The sequence below is a fragment of the Podarcis vaucheri genome (genome assembly GCF_965113315.1).
Source record: "Podarcis vaucheri genome assembly, chromosome: 13".
NCBI classification, from domain to species: Eukaryota; Metazoa; Chordata; class Lepidosauria; order Squamata; family Lacertidae; genus Podarcis; species Podarcis vaucheri.
Genome location: NC_138751.1, coordinates 30,604,403 through 30,618,260, shown reverse-complemented (window position 1 = coordinate 30,618,260; position 13,858 = coordinate 30,604,403). Strand labels below are relative to the sequence as shown.

The 13,858-nt window shown below is 44.5% G+C and overlaps 1 protein-coding gene and 1 long non-coding RNA gene across 3 annotated transcripts in view; one reads left to right on the top strand and one right to left on the bottom strand.

The window, feature by feature from the left end:
- Positions 1-13,858, bottom strand: part of IGFBP4 (insulin like growth factor binding protein 4) — a gene marked incomplete at its 5' end in the record, with an annotated part of 39,116 nt that overhangs the window by 15,334 nt on the left and 9,924 nt on the right. The window lies entirely within an intron of this gene.
- Positions 1-13,858, top strand: part of LOC309517859 — a 47,045-nt gene that overhangs the window by 25,034 nt on the left and 8,153 nt on the right. The window contains exon 1 of one of the 2 annotated variants that reach the window (XR_014213289.1): positions 3,452-3,715. The exons of the other annotated variant lie outside the window; for it this stretch is intronic. This is a non-coding gene — a long non-coding RNA (uncharacterized lncRNA). Of the gene's footprint in view, positions 1-3,451; positions 3,716-13,858 lie in introns of those variants that run through there. 2 annotated transcript variants of the gene reach the window in all.

The following is a 13,858-nucleotide window of genomic DNA, read 5'->3' as shown; positions in this document are numbered from 1 at the left end:
TGAGTGTCTGCAGCTGCTTATGTATACACACGATCTCTCTAACACTCAGTCTCGCTCTCTCTCTTTGATGTGAGGCTGGAGCGGAATAAGTAGAGAGCAGAAACCGCCCCCTCCTCTCTGGAGAATCAGCAGAGGACATCAGCAGATTCTTGGATATGGGAGGGGTGAAATCTCCTCAGGTGCCATGCACACACACACACACACACACACCCTCGAGGCCGCTGGTACCAGACCATGGAATAGGTGTTCATCGAGGTGGACGTGCCGCAGGGCACCTGCTCAAGGAGTGTCAAGGATGAAGCAACATGTACACTAGAGGACCAGGAACTGATACGAATCACCTTGGGGGGGGGGGGAAACACACAAATTCTTTGCTTGAGAATGGGTATGCTGCTGATCCTTGGGTCCAGAACCAGATGCAGAGGAAGCTGATGCTAGAAAGGTTCCAGCAAGAGAACCCTGGATTTGACTTCATTGGGGTATAAATTTCTGGAAGCTACAGCAAAGGAGGGCCATATATCTCCAGTCTTGGAAGACAGCTGTCTGTTTTTCAAATGTAATCCCTTGAACTCAAGCAAAAATGTTGTAGAATTGGCCAAAGAACTCACCTGTGAGAACTAGGCTTAAGAATAGTTCACTGCTTCTTCTAGACAGCTTTTAGATCACTGAACGATAATAAAAAATGGGGGGGGGAGGCAGCTTTTAATTGGCACTCATGCAATGTGGCGAAATTGCTCAAATTTAAGAGCAAAATTAAAAACGCTAAATATAGGAAGTGGTAAAAGCATTTAAGAGGGGAGGGGTAAGGAAGCAACATCCTAAAACAACTTGAGGAATGCATCAATTACACTTAGCGGCGGCTGCTTTGGACGCTTTGGGAGAAGTGGAGGTGTGGAGGGCGAGGAAACATGTTAAAGCTGATTTAGGCTTAACCAGGCAGCAGGATCAGCCCAAGACATGCTGCTGCCTGGGACTAAGGACAGGGTGGCGCCCCACAAACCCACACCCCAAATTTCACACACTGAAGCCAGCTGGAGCAGCAGTTGAACCTTACGCTGCCAGCAGGGCAACAACAGGCCTGAGAGCAACAGACTGAGCTTACGGGGCAAACACACATAACCTTGTCTTCTAAGGCATCATTGCTACTCCCTATCCCAAACGTTCCTTGACTGAGGCAGCTGCTTCACTCTGCCCAATGATGGGGTCGGCCCTGCCAACCAGTCCCTTTATTCTCATAGCCAAGAGGTACGAACACCTTTCCCAAAAGGCTGTAGATCAAGGGTGCTCAGCAGCTACCCCAGAAAAAGCTTGGTAACTGTTGTAAAAGCCATCACCCACTTCCCTCCGTCCCCTACTTCTATTTATGTGCCTCTTAAACCATAGCAATCAGAAGGCACTGTGCCAGGGAAACAGCTGCTTGAAGTTTAAAGGAGGCTGCGGTCTCCCACCAAGGCCCTGAAGAAGAGCCCTGTTGAGTGGAGATTGGCATGTGGTGCTTGCAGGCTGCCTGGGGGCATAGAAGGCTTACATCCCTGCAGTGCCACAGATTTCCTTGTGTGGATTTGGGCAGATCACCTTAGCCTATCTGTCCCTAACCTTTCCTCTTTTTTTATTGGGTTGATTTAATTCAGATTAATTCAGAAACTGTTAAGGAACCCTGATGTCCTTTGGAAACGTTTGTCATATGAGCAGGGGCGGTGGAGAAGTTTTTCTAAAAGACACCTTGCCTGAAATTTAAGAGTTTTCCTTTATTTTGTTATTTGTTCTTCACATTTATATCCCAAGGGAGCTCAAGGTGGTGTACTCTTATCATTTATGCCCACTTATTCACTTTGATCTGCAGAACAGGCACTAATACAGGTGCCACAGAGTGCCTGTTCCATAGTCGTGGCCAGGTGGGGATCTGAACCTAGTCCAACAGTCTAACCACTACACCACACTGTCTCTCCGAGTTGAGTGGATTCTAGAGCACAGTGTTAGTCTTACAGAGGATAGATCTCTCAAGGGCTGTCTGGTGTAAAAGAACCCCAAGAAGAGAGAGCAGAGCTCTTGAAGTTGCCCATCAACAGTTGGCACCTAGATAGAGCTTGGTCACAGTTCCCCCTCCTCCAGCTATGTGTTGCATTTCTGTTTAAATTAGTTATTTTTCCATTTGCATTTATACATATGAATCACTGCGTGCAAATTGCTATCCTCTTTTGACTTCTTTTTTTTGGTGACGTATTTCCTCTTCTGCTGCTGATGTGTATGTGGCCACCGTATGGGGCACTATTGTGACCTACTATTGCCTGATCAAGACTTTACTGAGCTGCATGTACGCCTGTCCTCTCCTTAGTGTCCTGCACTAAGCCATTAGGTGGCTTAGTATGATGACCTGTTGCATGACTCTGCAGAATCAATGTGGAAATCAATGTGGAAAATGTTTCCCGAAGGCAGAATGTTTGAAAACCACTGGTTTGATTATTCATCCTGAACGATTAAGTAATGCAATGTAACTGGAAAGTGGCCAGAGTTAACAGCAGTCTGTTTGTTTTTTAAGCGTTTGCGGGTATTTAAAGAAATAACAGACCTGCCTGTCCACAGTAAATTTGTGGAAAGCATTACAAATAAGGCTAGAATTGTTAAACAAACAGGAAAAAAGCCATAAAAACAGAGGAGAACCTCCTTATATGGAAGCAGTATAGTTCCAATTACCAGGTGCTGAGGGCGGGGGGAAGGAGCAGGACTTCGTGGAAAGGGAACACACAGCAGCAAATTTCAGTGACTTATCCCCCCCCCCAAAAAAAAGCAGGGGCATGGCATTATCTGTGTGAACATCAGGGCAATTGATGGGCCCTCCTTACTCTGTCAAGGGAATGAGGTGATAATGGGGCTTTCAGGTCTGTTGTGGCCGGTTAGCACAGATGAAATGGGAATGAATGGATGAATCTTTATTTGTGTCAGCCATCGGCCATAGCAATAAAACAACAATAAGATATACAAAGAACAGAAATACCAATAAAAGGTTGATAATGAAATGGGAGAATGGAGAGGATAATTAAGGAAAGGCAAGACACCCGTACTTCTTTCCTTTTACAGGGATCCTACTTCACACTAGCCGTTTAAAATAGCAGCACTGCTTTGCAAGAGAGTTTGCACTTCTAATTAAAAGCTAAAGCTTGCATTCAACTGGCTGGAGACCTTTTGCCAAAGCTTGAAGTATCTTGCAGGCTGAATTTATGCAGTCAGAAGTAAACACAACAGAGTTCAGTGCAGCTTACTCCCAGCAAACTATTCACTCAGCATGGCAGTCATTCTAATCCTAATAAATTTGATTTTTTGCAATGTAAAGGTAAAGTAAAAGGGACCCCTGACCATTAGGTCCAGTTGCAGATGACTCTGGGGTTGCGGCGCCTATCTCGCTTTACAGGTCAAGGAAACCGGTGTACAGCTTCTGGGTCATGTGGCCAGCATGACTAAGCCGCTTCTGGCGAACCAGAGCACGGAAACGCTGTTTACCTTCCCGCCGGAGCAGTACCTATCTATCTGCTTGCACTTTTGACATACTTTCAAACTGCTACGTTGGCAGAAGCTGGGACTGAGCAACGGGAGCTCACCCAGTTGCGGGGATTCGAACCACCGACCTTCTGATCGGCAGGCCCTAGACTCAGTGGTTTAGACCACAGCGCCACCCACGTCCCGCAACCCGCGTTATGCAATGTACTGCTACTTTTGGGTGAGTATATGCATGTGTGTGTACACACACACCCCAATACACACACAGGCAGAAAGACAGATGTATCTTGACCAACTCTGCTGCCTGCATTTTTTGACTGTCCTTGGGCACTGTCTCTGTGTGTTTCCCGTTGTCAGATTGGTAGCTTCACTTCCCTTATATGACGTTTCTTCACCAACCATATTTTCAGAGAGCCAGGATAGGATGTTTCCACATTCAGTAGCCAGGTTATAGATCATAGAATCATAAAGCTGGAAGGGACCATGAGGATCATCTAGTACAACCCACTGCAATGCAGAAATATTCCACCCAATGTGGGGCTTAGACCCACGGCCCTGAGATTAAGCGTCCATGCTCTACCAACTGAGCTATCCCTCCTGTGTGCCCTGGTCTCCTGGATGGCCAGGCTGCCTGGCCATTGAGGAGATCTGAACAGGTAAGCGTCAAGGAACCCCATGCTTAGCCTGGCAAGTTGCAAACTGTAGCTTGTTTGACAACATGAAAGGGGAGCTGGGTGGGAGGGGGAAAGGCCAAAAGCGAAATTCAGCCGCGTAGAGTCTTGGCAATAAGCGTTCTGGGTTAAATGTGATTCCAGCGGTGGAATAACCAGATGTTGGCAGACGGGGAGGCGAGTGTCAAGAGAGCACATCTGCTTAGTTTGACATTTCTTGAAAGGGGAAGCAAGCCCAGGATGCTGTGAAGCCAGGGCATTTAAAGCTTCATATTTTGGTAGAGTAAACATTATTTCTCTCCAATGTGCGTGTGTGTGCGTGTGTGTTCTCCTTTGCTCTTCTTGCTGAACTTATCCGCAGCTGCAAGGTCGAGATGTCATGCCGCGTAGCGCACGCTCCCACGCCCGCTGCGGTCTGCATCGAATTATCGATCTCTGCGAACGAAAAGAGTTCCGTGGCGCTTTTGCTTTGAGGATGAGCAACCCTGGCAGACTGAAACAAAACTGTCTGCCAGAAGAACCCCAGGCCTCTTGCCAGCTCTTTTGAATGAAACTGAACAGGGACCCCTCTGTGGAAGCCTTTGAACGTTACAGGACATGTTTTAGCACTGTCAGAGTGAGGTAGGCTAGCTCTGCAGAGGGTAGGCCTGAAATATTGCTTCTACAAGCCGTTGGAAGAAAAACACAGCTGACGACCCTCGATTATCCAGGGACGGGTATCCCATTTTATCCTGAAGATTTCAGTGTGGAGCAAATGGAAACTGAGAAGGAAAAGAAAGATACAGTATACCAAGAACAGGGGTGTCCACACAGGATACTGAAGGCTCCTCAGGCAACTGAGCTCTGGTTGTGCCTTGAATTTATGTTTCTTCTTATCAAATAGAAACCTTGGAAGAACAGAAGAGGCTAACTTTGGGAGAGACTGATTGTTGCCTTCTACTAAGCCGGCCAAAACTAAGTGTGGGATTCCATTCTGGGTTAAACACAATTCCAGAAGTGGGATGTAACCAGTTTATTGGTTAGGTGTGAAGGAAGCTTGGTGTCTTTCCCTGGGCACACAATCTGGCTCAGCCTAGCCTTTCCCAACCTGGTGCCCTCCGGATGTTTTGGCTGACAAGGGCTATACCGCAGTAGCAGAGCATCAGCTTTGCATGCAGAATGATCCCTGGCATCTCTGGGTGGGGCTGGGAAACCCTGGAGAGCTGCTGCCTGTCAGTGTAAACAATACTGAGCTAGATGGAACAGTATAACTGTTAAGTTGTGGGTGAACATATCAGACGACACAGCGATTCTTCAAACAGCTCTTGTTTATTCACAGGCCAGAACAGAACTGAACTGAAGGGTTCAGCCAGCCTACTTATATAGAGCTCAACTACAAAGCAACAGTAACCACTTTCTGTAACTATCCAATCACTGAACGTCACTTTCAATCCCTTATTTGCATATGTGGACCTGAGTGAAAACTATCTATAGTATCCCCCTGCTGACCCAGGGTGAAAACTTCAGTACATAACAATAACCCACTATGGCCATCAGGTTGGAGAAGGCCAATCTAGCATGAAACTGTCTACACAGTCTTTCTTTCTCAGGTTAAAGACATTCTCAACTCTACTACCTCAGGCCCGGTTTTTACAGACATGAAGCAACAAGGGGAAATCCTGATTTAATGTTTAAAAAGTATGATTTGGCATTTGAGGACAACAATGTCATGTGGACTCTGAAACAGAAAACACTTGTGGGCATGAGCAACACAACATTTCCTATCTGGAAACAACCCCAGTCTTGCTTGAAGCTGTGGCTTTTCTTAGAGAAGTAGTCATTGCTGAAGAGATAATGTGAGGTGAAACTGAAATGCTGGCCATGTCTGTGGTAAATTAATTTCCCTGTTCTGAGATGCACTGAAAGATGCACAGGACTGCCCTGCTGCAGCCCGCTTCCCCTCAGAGTTAAAGTCTGGTACCAGTAGCTGGTAAAATTTCTTTTGCTGTTTCCTTTCTCAGCCTGCCCTCCCCCTTCTGTTCATTGTTTCCCATGGAAAGGAATCTTCAAAAGAAGGGCTGCCCTCCAGAATACCAGCCAAGAGGCCTGTCAAGGCCTACGCTTGCAAATGTCAAATGATCTAAAGGTCCCTCCCTCCTTCTGAAACATGAAAGCTCCCTCAGTATTTTGCGGCATTTTTGGTTGGTTCTAAAAAATGCTGTTTCCTAGCTGTGGATTTTGGAGTTTTTTGGACCAGCATGGCTGCCTTTCCTTTTTATGTCCTTCTGCCTAGACACACCTGGGAATTATAGCTCCGAAAGCCAGGCTAAGGGTTTCTCAATAACTCCTCTGCTTCATGTGTATACGACTACTACCAGGGGCCTTTCAGGGAAGCCACAGTGTCCCCTGTTCTGAGGAAAAGCAGGATATTCCAGGATCAAATCAGAAACTGGGACAGCGTCCGTAAATCTGGGGCTGTCCCTGAAAAATAGGGATACTTGGAGGGTCTGCCTTAGCAGCTGAAACAACTCCAGGCCTGGCTAAATCCATGTGGTGGCTTTTGACATGCTGGAGGACAGAAGTTAGTCTTAGAAGTTAGCCTGAGTTTAGCTTGTTGCTGAACTTCTTTTACACTACAAAACTTGTCAGGCTGCAGAAATAGTGGGTAGGTTAAAAAGAGTGGCTACATACCTTGTGGGATTGTGGGATAAGCTTCAAATGCACCCCCCCAAACCCAAGCCTGACCAAACTGCGTAACATGCAGAAATGTTTGCGTTTCTGGTGCCCATTACGGAAACTGCTTGGGGCAGAGGAAGTGGTCTTGGCCTGTTCTGCAAAAATTGAAGTTTCTCCCTTTCTCTCTCGATCTCCAAGAGTGTTGAATTTAAATGGGAGCAAATAAAAACATTTTGAATGAAGCCAGATACAAACAGAACCTTTTTAAAATAAGGTCACTGGAACGTGGAAAGGAGGAGGAGGGAGGGAGGAATTGGCCACAATTGGGAAAGGAAATTTGATCACAGATGCAGATCTGGAAGGAAAAGCTGGCCCTAATTTCCTATATTGCACCATGACAAAGGCCTGATTCCCAATTTGTCAGTGTTCCTCATGTGGCAAAAGTCAGCAGTCTCACATCCCAATTCCTTAAGCAAGGTTATTTGGATTCAAGAGCAGAAATAGCAGTTTTCTGGCTTGGCGTCACAGAACCAATCTGCCTAGGTGGGATGTAGGTATGAGCTTAAAAAGAACTAGTCACTAGAGTGTGTGTGTCCCTTATTTTAATCCTCATAGACCAAAAGTATAAAGTCTAGTGGTTTCAGAAAAGTCTCCCAATGGAGTCACCAAGTTACATAGGACAATTTTTTAAAATCCAAAATACCATGTTTTTTGCTTTATAAGACTCACTTTTTCCCTCCTAAAAAGTAAGGGGAAATGTGTGAGAGTCTTATGGAGTGAATGCAGGCTGCGCAGCTATCCCAGAAGCCAGAACAGCAAGAGGGATCGCTGCTTTCGCTGCGCAGCGATCTCTCTTGTTGTTCTGGTTTCTGAGATTCAGAATATTTTTTTTTCTTGTTTTTCTCCTCCAAAAACTAGGTGCGTCCTATGGTCTGGTGCGTCTTATAGAGCAAAAAATACGGTACTTCATATTTATAACAGGGCCTTTTCCCTTCATATAAATACATATTGCATGAAGGTGGCTGACACCAAATCATGCCATATGTCTGTTAAGCCCAGTACTTTGTACTCCAGTTATCAGTGACTCGCCATATTTTTAACTGCTGTAACAGAATATACTGCTTTGCCATTTATTGTCTGAATAATTAGCGTTTCTGCCTTTCCTCCCCTCACACAGCTCTTTTCCCTTTAACAGATGGAAAATGTAAATTCACCAAATGAAATTTCTCCCGGCATGCAGATGCACTTGAGGGAGCAAAGCTGCACCAGCTAATGGTTTGCTTCTCATTACAGGCACAGAAGCCCTTGTCAGCAACAAAACAAAGTTGGCAATGCTATGAATGAGGCCTCTTTGGAATTTGCAAATTTGCATGCTTCTTTACCAGCAAAGACAGGAGGAGGTCCGCATGAAGATGCTGCCTTTAGCATGGTTTTTCCATGCTGAGTTTCAGAAACTCAAGATTCTGCTTTCTAATAAAATACCAAAGTCATACCCTCCAACATTTCTCCAATGAAAATTGGGATGTCCTAAGGAAAAATAGGACATTCCGGGATCAAATCAGAAACTGGGACGGCTTCTCTAAATCACAGACATCCCTGGAAAACAGGGACACTTGGAGGGTCTGCAAAGTGTGGTTCCCAAGCAGGAAGCTATCTACGCTCTGCTAATTAATCTCCAGAATGTGGCAGTGTAGAGATGGCCAACTTTTCAGCAAAAGGACTCATGTATTTTAGGAGGAGGGAATTGGCAAAAACGTATCTTCAAACCCTGGCAGCATTGAGACATGTCAAACTGGCACCACATGAAATTCCCTCAACAACTATCAGACGTGCAAGATCTCAAATGGTGGGCCATTCCTGTCAGAGACATACTACTGGCAAGTGGCTCAGTTGTCTTTGCACATTCCAAAAGGTGCACACTTGGCCCTTTTTGAGGAGATTTCACCCCTCCCATACCCAAGAATCTCCTGATCATCTCCTGATGGTCTCTGCTGACTCTCCAGAGAGTAGGAGGCGTGTCCTGCCTATCTACTTATTCTGCCCAGCAACATATCTGTGTGTGAGAGACAGAGTCAGTCAGTCAGTGTATCGGAGAAAGTGAGAGTGTTGGAGATCCTAGAGATAAGGTTGCTGCTAAGAGCAGCTGCAGACTCTCAGTGTAGCATTGATTTATGCTTAGAATATTCAGCTCTGTATATAGTTTTGTATCATAGTTGTAGTTACAGAATAAAAGGAAGATATTCTACAGAGCTGCTCTCCGAGTGGTTTATACTCTGCAAGACTCTGCAAAACTCTGCTGTGCAACGACTGTAGTATTGAGACAGTGAATCCGGTGCTCTCAGCTCTAAGCTGTGAGTCCACAGCACTGTGACCTGTTCCTGCGAGAAGGAGGTCTCTGGCGGTGCTACCCAGCTTGCCCAGCCCAGTCGGGGTTGAGGTGCATGAGTCCAGTTGGTGCACTGGCTCTAGGGCGATGCTGACACTTTTACAGTGTCAGCAGAAAATCTGAACGTCATACTCAAGTTTCTTCTATGACAATGCAAAAAATCCCATGGCCAACCTCAGATGACATTTGTGGCTACATTTATACAGCCACCCCACCCAGAATCATCTCCCTAAACAACTGCTGCTTGAGTAGTAGACTCCTTGCTAGTAGACTGTCCATCTGGTTTGGATGGCTAAGCACCACCAGCACACCTGCCCTTCATTAGTTCTCTAGTAGTTTGTTTTTCAAAAGCCTTATTATTATTATTATTATCATCAATAATAGTAATTCATCACATTTTGGCCTGGGCAGATTTGGCTAATATTCACTGGGGAAACAAAGGCCTCAGCCTTTGATTGTGAAAGTGGAGGCAGAGTAGAGAGAAAGTCGATCCAGAACACGTCAGCAGTTGTTTCATCAAAGCCAGCAAGGGAGACCATGCCTGATTGAGGGGGAAGGACAAAGGGAAATTAAAACATATTTGAGGCTGTAGAGAGACAGTATTTGTGAAAAAGCACAGAACCAAATTGGTAATACAGGTATCCAAACCATGAAAAAAGACAAAATTCAGTGCCTTCTACTACATCAAGGGTGGAAACCTGCAGCCCTCTAAGTGTTGCTGGACTACAATTCCCATCACCCCATGTCATTGACCATAATGGTTGGGGCTGAGGTAAGCGTGAGTTTTATCATCTGGAGGGCCGCTAGTTCCTCAGCCCTGCGTTAAAGAAGCAACCCTAATATCTGATAATACTTACAATGGTTAGTAACTACCACAAGAGGGGGACACAGTTAGCTGTAGACTCTGTTGCCTGGCAACTAAAATGAATGGAGCACTGCATCCTGGGGCTTCCTTTTCTTATTTTTTTACTTAGCAAACCATAAGATGGGGAGAGAAGCATTGTGGCTTTTCTGTTGCCTAGCAACCAAGTTCCCAGGTATAATGCGGAGATTGCATTTTGTCCCATCCTTCATAATTTTCAAATGTCTTCTTCCATCATCAATACTCATTTAAAGGCATGTTTTTAATCTTAATTGGTTGCCTTTGCTTACTGCCAAAGAAAGTGACACAAAGTACTTTCCCCTTTACATCAGACTCGGTCAGCAACAGGTAGACAAAGAACCTTCTTCCGAAAACACGGGCCTTTAAAAAAAAAAATTCCTAGAAAAACAACCCTCTTGCCAACTTGTGCCTTTAAACCACCTTTGCTCCTTCCCTCCCCCGGCACCCTCCTCCTTTCCTATCTCTGCCTCCTTCCTCACCACCACTGCCAAGGGCATCGATTACCCTTTGTCACCCTACAAAGGACAGAGCCAAAAATAACAATTTCAGGAGATTCTGTTCCTGGTAGTGAGGAGACACACAAGGCAAAAATGTTTACTCTCTGGGCTACACATTAACCCACTCACCCAGCAATGTCTGCTGGGTAGAAAATACAAGCAAGAAATCAGCAGTTTGGTCCAGGAAGATTCCACTCATCCATGTAAACTTCAGGCATGGCGTTGTAGATCAGCACACTGTCTTGTGTGGCAGCCGGACATCCTAGGGATGTTCATCGCAGGAAATGTCTGCAAATCTCTCTTGTTGTTAGACTCTAGAATACAATCTTTTGGCTCTCAAAGGTAGGAGCCACCAATAGACCTATCCCCTCACATATGTATGTATCTATCAAGGAAGGAAGGAAGGAAGGAAGGAAGGAAGGAAGGAAGGAAGGAAGGAGAGAGAAATTATGGTAGCTGCCAACCTTCTTACAATGATTTCTCCACAGAAATATTTAGTAGAAGGCAAAAGATTTATGTGATCTAAAGAGAAACCAGGGTACCTTGGTTTCTCCTCAGATCATTACAATGATTTGAAAATAAAACTGACATTATATCAATCTATGGTGCAACCACATTTAGAATACTGTGTACAGTACTGCTCACCTCAAAATGTTTTTTAAATAAAAATAATATTATCCAGTTTGAAGATCTTAATTAGACCTTACATCTTAAGCGCGTTACATTACTCAGTTTAGAGGACAAACTGGAAGGGAAGCAAGCACACAACTTTATTTATTTAGAAAGTTTTATCATATCCTTCATCTTTCCTGAGCCTAGGGCAGATTACAGATTATACACGCACAAATACTAATTATTGTTCCATGTTGTTATTATTATTGATTTGTTATTTTAAATAATAAGATAATGATAATGCAACACTTAGCGCAAAAGAAATAGGTAAAACTGGCAGTCAAATCAGTTAAAATGAACAAAATCAAGGTTTGCTCCTAGCTCTCGTCAAGTGTTTGGCAAGAAATCACAAGTAATGATTTGCACACAATGCTAAGACAACACTGGCTTGTTTTCAGCTTAGGGAAATGAGAAGCATGGCAGGTGCACATATGCATGAGCACAGTTGCACGTTCATGGTAAGCCACTTTGACATACCACAATGTACAGTCGAGGTCACTTCTCAATCCCAACAAGTGATGGGAAAGTTTTTCCTGTCCGCTGATGGAGGAAGCCTTTCCGCAGCCTTCATTCTCAAAAACTGGTCCTATGATGCCTCAGCTGTTTCCTGGATGCCTTGTATTCCCAGTTTCCACTGGAGGCAGGGAAGCCAGTTTCCTGCTGCAATTTCCAGGGTTGTATCCTTTGGGATGCCATGATTCGAACCAAACAAAACCTTCATGATAACTCAAGTCTGAGAAGCAGCTGGGCTTCTGCTCTCTTCGAGCCAAACATCAGGAAGATATGTGCCCACACACTATCCAGCATGGGGAAAACAGTGCCATCAAGAAAAGTCGGGGGGGGGGGAGAGAACCAACAGAAGCCTTCACAATGCCTGCATTATAAGAAGAAAAAATCTCCCATTCCTAGTCAGGACTTCTGCATCTTTTAAGATGAGGTGATTTCAGGTGCTAGGCCAAATTATTTGAGCTTCTGGCAAGATAGCATCTTTGACAAGGCAAACTTGTGCCAAACTGACCCTACGTTTGTGACTTGCATGAAGTGTGTTAGCTAAGCAAATGTCCGTGCATTTCTTATCCTATCATCTGGTGTGGAGCATGGCGTGGTTCTGAAGCCCCATGCCTAGACTAGCAGAAATCGCATCCAGAAACCACCCCCGTTTCTGTGATGCCACCAGGCATTGCCCACATACGTTCAAGACTCTGAGCAACTAGAAAGCCAAAAGTCGATTCTCAGGATGCCAACTTCTGCACTCTCCTGTCTGTTTTCAACTCCCTGGATCCTTAATCCATAAAGACTTTTTGAAAGCCCTTGATCACACATTTCCGCACTCAAGGGTACTTAAAGGCAGCCATTTAAGTTATATATTTTTTCTCAAAGGAAGAAGTTGATTTATTGCGTTGAATGATTGGGGTTGTGTAGAAGACTTGCAGCCCTCTGGCCAGTTGCCAGTAAAGATTCAGAGGCAAACAGCACATTTCCTTTCGTGTGGTGTAATGTGTGTTAGCAAGTAAGAGGGGCTGAATCTAATGGTCATGAGCCCCCCCCCCCCATTGTGTATCCTCAGTTCACCGGGACACACATTAAAAGCCATCCGTGGAAGCAAAAAGGAGACAACATAAATCATCAGGAGGTCACACTAATACTCCAATACAAAACTTATTAACTCAGAAGTAATTCTAATTTCAGTAGGGTTCATAAGCTTGTACATTGGTGAACATTAATTTTTTCATTTAAAAATCCCAGTTGCAGTCTCTAGGTGTGCTTTCAATGCAATGTTAGGTTTCTCCCTGTCTAGAGAACAATGCCAGGAAGCATTCTTGGTCAGTCTTAAATAATTGCATGCCTTTAAGAAGACGTTTTTCCCTGATGGAAATGAAGTGATGGGAAATGTCACCTCTTGAACTCTGCTTGTCATCCTGCTCTTAAAAGATGCAGAAGTCCTGGCTAAGAATGGGGGATTATTATTTTTTTATTAAAACAATTCAGATCCCTTAAGTAAATGAGCCAGTCAACATATTTCTGAATGGTGCGGCAAGTGAAGATACATAAGGGTAACATGGAAGGTAGAAGACAGAAGAGGAGGGTTAAATATGTATTTAAAATCATGGGAAGATTCACTGATGTACAAGATCCCATCTTTTTCTTCCATCTTCAGTTAACTACCACATTAGAGAGTCACATTCCCTAGTCAGTTCTGACTGTTGAAATGTCCCATGGTGGTTAGGCCACTTCTGGATCCAGCCCTCTGGTTTAAATCTTTTAGGATCATCAGTTGCCCTGAAGAGTTTGAGGCTCTTCAGCATTTCAATCTAGAAGTAAAGGTACCACAAAAGTAAGCTTAAGTGAGAGAAAGGCTTTCAAACTGGAGTTGCAATGGAGGAGACCATTGCTGGAATTCCAGCTTGCATCTGAAATAGTATGACCTCAATGATGCCCAAGGTAAACCTACCTAATTCACACTTTGCGAAACAATATGTGAACCAAAACTCAGGAATCCTTCAAAATTCGCCCTTCTCTGAATTTTGCAGTGCAGTTCTCCAACCAAACATTGCTTGCAAAAATGTTTGTATTAGGGGAAAGTGTGGATAAAATGCAT